The sequence below is a fragment of the Chanodichthys erythropterus genome, chromosome 9 (genome assembly GCF_024489055.1).
Source record: "Chanodichthys erythropterus isolate Z2021 chromosome 9, ASM2448905v1, whole genome shotgun sequence".
In the NCBI taxonomy this organism is placed as follows: Eukaryota; Metazoa; Chordata; class Actinopteri; order Cypriniformes; family Xenocyprididae; genus Chanodichthys; species Chanodichthys erythropterus.
Window position 1 is genome coordinate 36,067,466 of NC_090229.1, and position 6,534 is coordinate 36,073,999.

At 42.0% G+C, this 6,534-nt stretch overlaps 1 long non-coding RNA gene across 1 annotated transcript; it reads right to left on the reverse strand.

Annotated features, from left to right (window-relative positions):
- Positions 1-3,040: 3,040 nt before the first annotated feature.
- LOC137026665 (uncharacterized) lies at positions 3,041-6,112 on the reverse strand. Its single transcript, XR_010895903.1, has 3 exons — positions 5,993-6,112; positions 4,805-4,881; positions 3,041-3,345 (listed from the first exon to the last, which is right to left on the reverse strand). It is a non-coding gene; the product is annotated as an uncharacterized lncRNA (long non-coding RNA).
- Between the last annotated feature and the right edge of the window lie 422 nt (positions 6,113-6,534).

Consider the following 6,534-nt stretch of genomic DNA (forward strand, 5'->3'; position numbering starts at 1 on the left):
CCTGTGGTCAGACCGTTTGTTTCTTCAGGCAGCAGTGCCCCTAGAACAGGTGTCCAGGCATGCTGTTGTATCCACAGTTGCCTCTGCCACCGGCTGGGGTGCCACGTATACAGGCATGCAGTGTCAGGGGTTTGGATGGGCCCATCAATTGCCTCAAGTTGCTAGCATTACATCTTGCACTGAGCCACCTAAAAAAGCCACTACAGGGAAAAGACGTATTGGTCTGTACGGACAACACTGCAACCATTGTGTACATCAACCATCAAGGTGGTCTATGCTCCCGTCACATGTCGCAATCTCCTCCTCTGAAATCAGAAACATCTGAGGTCACTTCGTGCCATTCACATCCCCAGGGTGCTCAACCGTGTTGCCGACAAGTTATCAGGAGCTTTGCTCCTGGGAGAATGGAAACTCCATGCCCAGGTGGTCCAGCTGATTTGGAGACATTTCGGAGCTGCTCAGGTAGACCTGTTTGCCTCTCCAGAAACCTCTCACTGCCAGTTGTTTTACAGGGAAGACTTGGCACGGACACACTGGCACACAGCAGGCCCCAGGGCCTGCGCAAATGTGCATTCCCCCCAGTGAGCCTACTTGCACAGACACTGTGTCAGGGGAGCAGGTCTTGCTAGTTGCACCCTATTGGCCCAACCAGACCTGGTTCCCAGAACTGATGTTCCTTGCGACAGCCCCTCCCAGGCAGATTAGTCAGAGGAAGGATCTACTTTCTCAGAGACATGGCACCCTATGGCACCTGAGTCCAGACTTCTGGAAACTTCATGTCTGGTTTCATGTCTGTTTTCTTATGAGACACAAAGGTTCTAGGTGACCTACCCCAGGAGGTACCGGACACCATCACTTCGGCGCAAGCAAGAGACACGCTTGCACTTTGAAGTGGAACCTGTTCGTTGAATGGTGTTCTTCTCACCGAGAAGACACCTGATCAGAGTCGTGCTTTCCTTCCTTCCCAGTGTTATCCAAATCTCACTCATGGGACAGCTGTGATCGACTCTATCTGCACTCTGTAAGCCCTGTCCCATCTCCAAGAGGGTTCAGCAGGCTTATTCAGGGTTCTGGAGGGGGCAACACCTGTAGTGCTTTGGTAGGGATTGTCAATTCGTTAGTCACTGATGTGACGTTGAACTTTACCTGACTGAAAGGGAATGTCCCTCTTTCCCTGGAGGAGGGAAAGGAGACGTCATGCCCTGTTGCCACAGTTGCTGTACCACTGCTAGCATGCCGGGTCACCGGCTCAGCTCCTGAGAGAGAAAACCAGATATGCATTGCACCTGCTTAGGGCTGGGCGATGTATCGAATGCTTTTGTCACGCGCATTTCTTCAGTAAAGCCGGTTCCCTGATTACCGCTAAATCGCCATCACCTGCTTTCAAATGAAGCGGCATTTAATAGACAGAACCGTAGTTCACTGATAAGACACGCAATATCGCGTTCAATATCGACGGCGATACATATCGATATTGAACGCGATATTGCGTGTCTTATCAGTGAACTACGGTTCTGTTTATTAAATGCCGCTTCATTTGAAAGCAGGTGATGGCGATTTAGCGGTAATCAGGGAACCGGCTTTACTGAAGAAATGCGCGTGACAAAAGCATTCGATACATCGCCCAGCCCTACACCTGCTACATATTTATACCCACCTGGCAAGGCATGGCAGTCAGATGTAAATATTGCATGCCATGGTTCGTTTAGTTTACACTCAAAGTAGATTGGTCTCTCTGGCAAGATTCCCCAAATCGTAGGACGGTGACATCTCTGTTCCCTCCTTCAGGGAACGAGGATTACATATGTAACCAAGACTAGTTTTACTATGGCATTTGTAGCAAAATGTCAAGCAACGGTAAATGTGAGCCCACCTTAAGGCGGTAATCCAATGTAATTCAAAACCATATTCTTCATTATAATGAAAATTTACACAGATTTTTCCTAACTATTTTGTTATTTTGATTTAAATAAAAGACTGGCACGAAATAGAGGAAAAGGTGTTCAAGAGGAGGAATACCCAAAAGACTATGGAGAAGAGGTAATAGATTGCCCTTACCTGCCATCATCTTATCAAATGTTAGATCCCTGAGGAATAAAATTGACAAACTGTCTGCATTGATCAAATATGATGTGGGTTGTCTGTTTTACTGGCTTTCCCAGGAAACAATGGATTTTAATCTAGATGGATTTACTCTTATTTAGTTTGATCATGACACTTTTAAAACTCAGAAACCGATTGCTCTAAACGTTATGAAGTCACGGTGGTCTCCTTTCATGCTCAATGCCTCCAAATCTGGGTATGTTAATTTTTGTTTAGACAGTTTTAATTCCTGTAAATTGTATGAGGTGTTTCCCTAACAATAAGCCCTGGGTTACAAAAGGTCCTAAATATTGTCTAAATCTAAAAAAAAAATAAAATAGCTTTTTCAAATGGTGATGTATTTGGTTTTAAGCTTTTACAGAAAGAATTAAAGCAAAAAATTAAGGAGGCCAAACAGCAATATAAACGTAAGGTTGAGGAAAGGTTTACAATGGGTAATGCTCAGTTGGTCTAGCATGGCTTAAATACTATGATGGGAAGAAATCAGAAGTAACACAATATCCAGTGCCCTGATCCTCTCTGTTTTGCTACTGAGTTGAATCCATTTTATGCTTGTTTTAATAACAGCTTTTTAGGTGAGCCCTGGACTCCTACAGAGCATCTCGACTTTCCACCCCCAAAATGGAAAAACATGGTGAACATGCACACTAAAAACTCCTGGGTCAAAAATAACCCATTATGGGTTATTTTTGACCCAAATCCTGGGTTAAAAAGGGACCAACTAATTTCTGGGTTATTTCAACCCAGAAAAATGGGTTATTCTTTTTGACCCAAATTCTGGGTCAAATACCTGACCCAAATTTTGGGTTAAAATAACCCAAAATTGTAGTTAATATAACCCAACTTCTGGGTCAAAAGAACAACCCCAATATCTGGGTTGAAATAACCCAGAAATGAGTAGGTCCCTTTTTAACCAAAGGTCAAAAATAACCTAACTTGGGTTACTATGCCAGTATGCCTTATTTCAGAAAATAAAACTTCAGGCACTTACACACTTCAAGCACTTTTACATTTTTATTGCATTAAAATTAAATTAAACTCTACATAAACTCTACACACTTGGACCTATTTATCTTAGGTCACACTGTAATAACATTAGACATTAGAAAAAATAGAAAAATAAACAACTCATTCTCTTTCAAACATTTGACAACATTCAATAACTGGATTGAACTTGAGGGACAAGAGTTTTCATAGTGTCCTCATCTAAGAGAAGAAATGCCTCCTCATCTCTGTCTTCACCTGAAGGACAGAAAACAAGACAACATGAGTATTGTTAATAAGTCGAGACAATTGTGAACCACTCACCGGACACTCTGATTATCAAGCTAACAAATAATCACTTTTATGGGAATGCTGTTTTTTTTGTTTTTTTGTTAAAAACAACAACAACAACAACAAAAAAAACCTGGCCCAATTTGCTAGTTAACTAATGTGGTTCTTTTGCAGCACTACCCATTTTGTGTGAATGACAGTCTATACTGTCCATCTTTTCTTTCATTAACAAGTGTAATAATGACATTAATGCGAAGGTAAATATCTGGCCCATTATTATGCATAACAGCTTAAAGACAAGGCACAAGTATCTTTTAACTATAAGGGTTATTATAGAGATGCATTCCCCACTGTCGAAGAAGTTGTGACTGTCACAAAATCTTGCACTGACACATTTAAGCCATATTAAAGAAAAATATTTAGGTATAGAGAGATGATATGAGGGCAGTTAAAGGGATAGTTCACCCAAAAATGAAAATGTGATGTTTATCTGCTTACCCCCAGGGCATCCAAGATGTAGGTGACTTTGTTTCTTCAGTCGAACACAAATGATGATTTTTAACTCCAAACGTTGCCGTCTGTCAGTCTTATAATGCGAATGAATGGTAACACAATTTATAAGAGTCAAAAAATATGCTTAGACAAGTCCAAATTAAACCCTGCGGATCGTGACGACACATTGATGTCCTAACCGTGCGTTCACACCGCCGCCGGCGAGAGCGTCAACAGTCACCTTGGCCGCCCTGCCAACAACGCTGTACTGTTCGTTCAAACCGATGGGAGGGTCAAAGTAAATGACAAGTTGCGTTAACCAATCGGAAGCCTGTCAAGCGAGGACATCTACATTCCGATTGGTTGCCGCCGAACCGCGTCATAGCTCATTACCATAAAGTTAACCTGATTTCAACTCTCCTCGCCGCTCTCATCGTCCAAAACGCGCCGCGCCGCACCGCTCTCGCCGGAGCTCGCCGCCGTGCTCTTATTGAAAATTAATGACTTCCTGTCACTTTGACGTTCTCGCCGCCGGCGGTGTGAACACACAGTTAGACACAAAACGATCGGTTTGTGCAAGAAACCGAAAATGATTTATATCATTTTTTACCTCTAAAACACCACTATGTCCAACTGACATAGTGGTTTCTCAGACAAACCGATCGTTTCGTGTCTTAGGACATCAATGTGTCGTCACGTGCCGCATGGTTCAGTTTGGATTTGTCTAAGTATATTTTTTGACTCTTATAAATTGTGTGACCATTCACTCGCATTATAAGACTGACAGACGGCAACGGTTGGAGTTAAAAATCATCATTTGTGTTCGACTGAAGGAAACAAAGTCACCTACATCTTGGATGCCCTGGGGGTAAGCAAATAAACATCACATTTTCATTATTGGGTGAACTATCCCTTTAAAGAGTAAAACGCTCACCTCTAAAATTCTCTATCAGCTCAGACATCCGCCACTCAGTTAGCTTATCAGCGACAAAGCTGTACATTTAAAATGACCTGGAGAAAACAATAGAGGTTAGCAACAATTTGAAGACTTGACACGCTTCTTTAACTCTCACTACTCAGCACTGTATAATATGATAAGCACAGCGCAGCTGGTTATTCTGTAGCCTCGTCGCTCTAGCCACGGCTAAAGGGGGTCGCACACCGGAAGAGAAGCGTAACGTTATATTCAAACACATTATTCTCTATGAGTGTACACACACCGGCGCCCAGCAACGGTTCAGGACCTTGTTCAAAATCCTGCAGCGCCACAGCGCGCTATGTAATGTTACATAGATTTATATTAAATTTACACTTATTTGTCTCAAATCGTCGTTAATGTATATACTGACTTCACCATGTGCTGCAATATAAAGTTAGTTTTACATTAATTTACAGAAATCAGCTGCATGAATACAAATTGCTGATGTTATTGGATTTTCAGGTGATATTCTCCATTCAGTTAACGGACGCTCTGAGGTAACTTAAAGTGTTCAGGCTGCAGACTCAGCAACGGTTGTATTTAATTATACAGTACACTCATAACATACTGACATTATCTTAATTCCACAATGTCCTAAAACATAACAATATTGCTGGCCATAAACTGAGAAAGTACACGATACCTCGAGTTGTTCTAGACGCGGCGCGGCGCTTCTCGTCCGGTGTTCAACCCCCTTAACGCGGCATGAAGTCGCCACTAGCTGCACGTACCTATCGTATTATTACCAGTATTATAACAATGAGATAAGTACAGCACAGTTGTCATTTCCTTCTAAACACATTAAATAGGTCACACGTTTCTCAACTATGTGTAAAAAGCATTTCAACCATTTTGACACCTAATTTCATGAACTTATCGTTATTTTTAATCATTCAAATTTGGCTGGGTGGTTAATAACACTTTCTTATTTAGTCTGACAAATTCAAAACACACATTTATTTTGACTTTACACGGACTTTAAACTAGTTAGATGTTGTTGCGATATCCGCAGGCGGCTACATGCTCACCACAGAATTACCACGGTAAGCCATGGTCATTTTTTTACAAATGGTGCTAAACTAGCAACGGGGACATGGACACAGAAAACTTTACGTTACATTGACACTGAAAATACTTGCTTACCTTGAATACGCGACGAAGTTGCACCGAAGAAGCCCAGACCAAAACGGATCGAGTGCGTTCAAGTTCAAGTGACGGTTATTCCAAACGACTGTTGTGAGAAAATTCCAGAACAACAGCGGGGGGCAGGGAGAGGGGCGTTAACCCAGAACATGGGTTACTCTTTGAAAAATAACCCAGAAAACTAAACAACCCAGGAATTGGGTCAAAATATTAGCCCTATAACCCAGAAAATGGTTACTCTCTGAAAAAATAACCCATAATTTTAACCCAACACAAATAACCCAGAAAATGGGTTAAAGAAATAACCCAGGAGTTTTTAGAGTGTGGTAATCCTGTAGATATGGCAGTGGGACGTCTATACTGTAGCTTGATTATGATGAGCAGTGAGGTCCATGCTAGCCGGGACTTGAAAGCCTTAGTGATCTGAAACAAAAGAAGATGACAACCAGAAGGTGCACAGTAATATGCTCATGCTTATAATGAAGGGAGTGTTGTGAGTAGTTTGAGCATATTTACCGAGCAGTAATGCCATGTATATACAG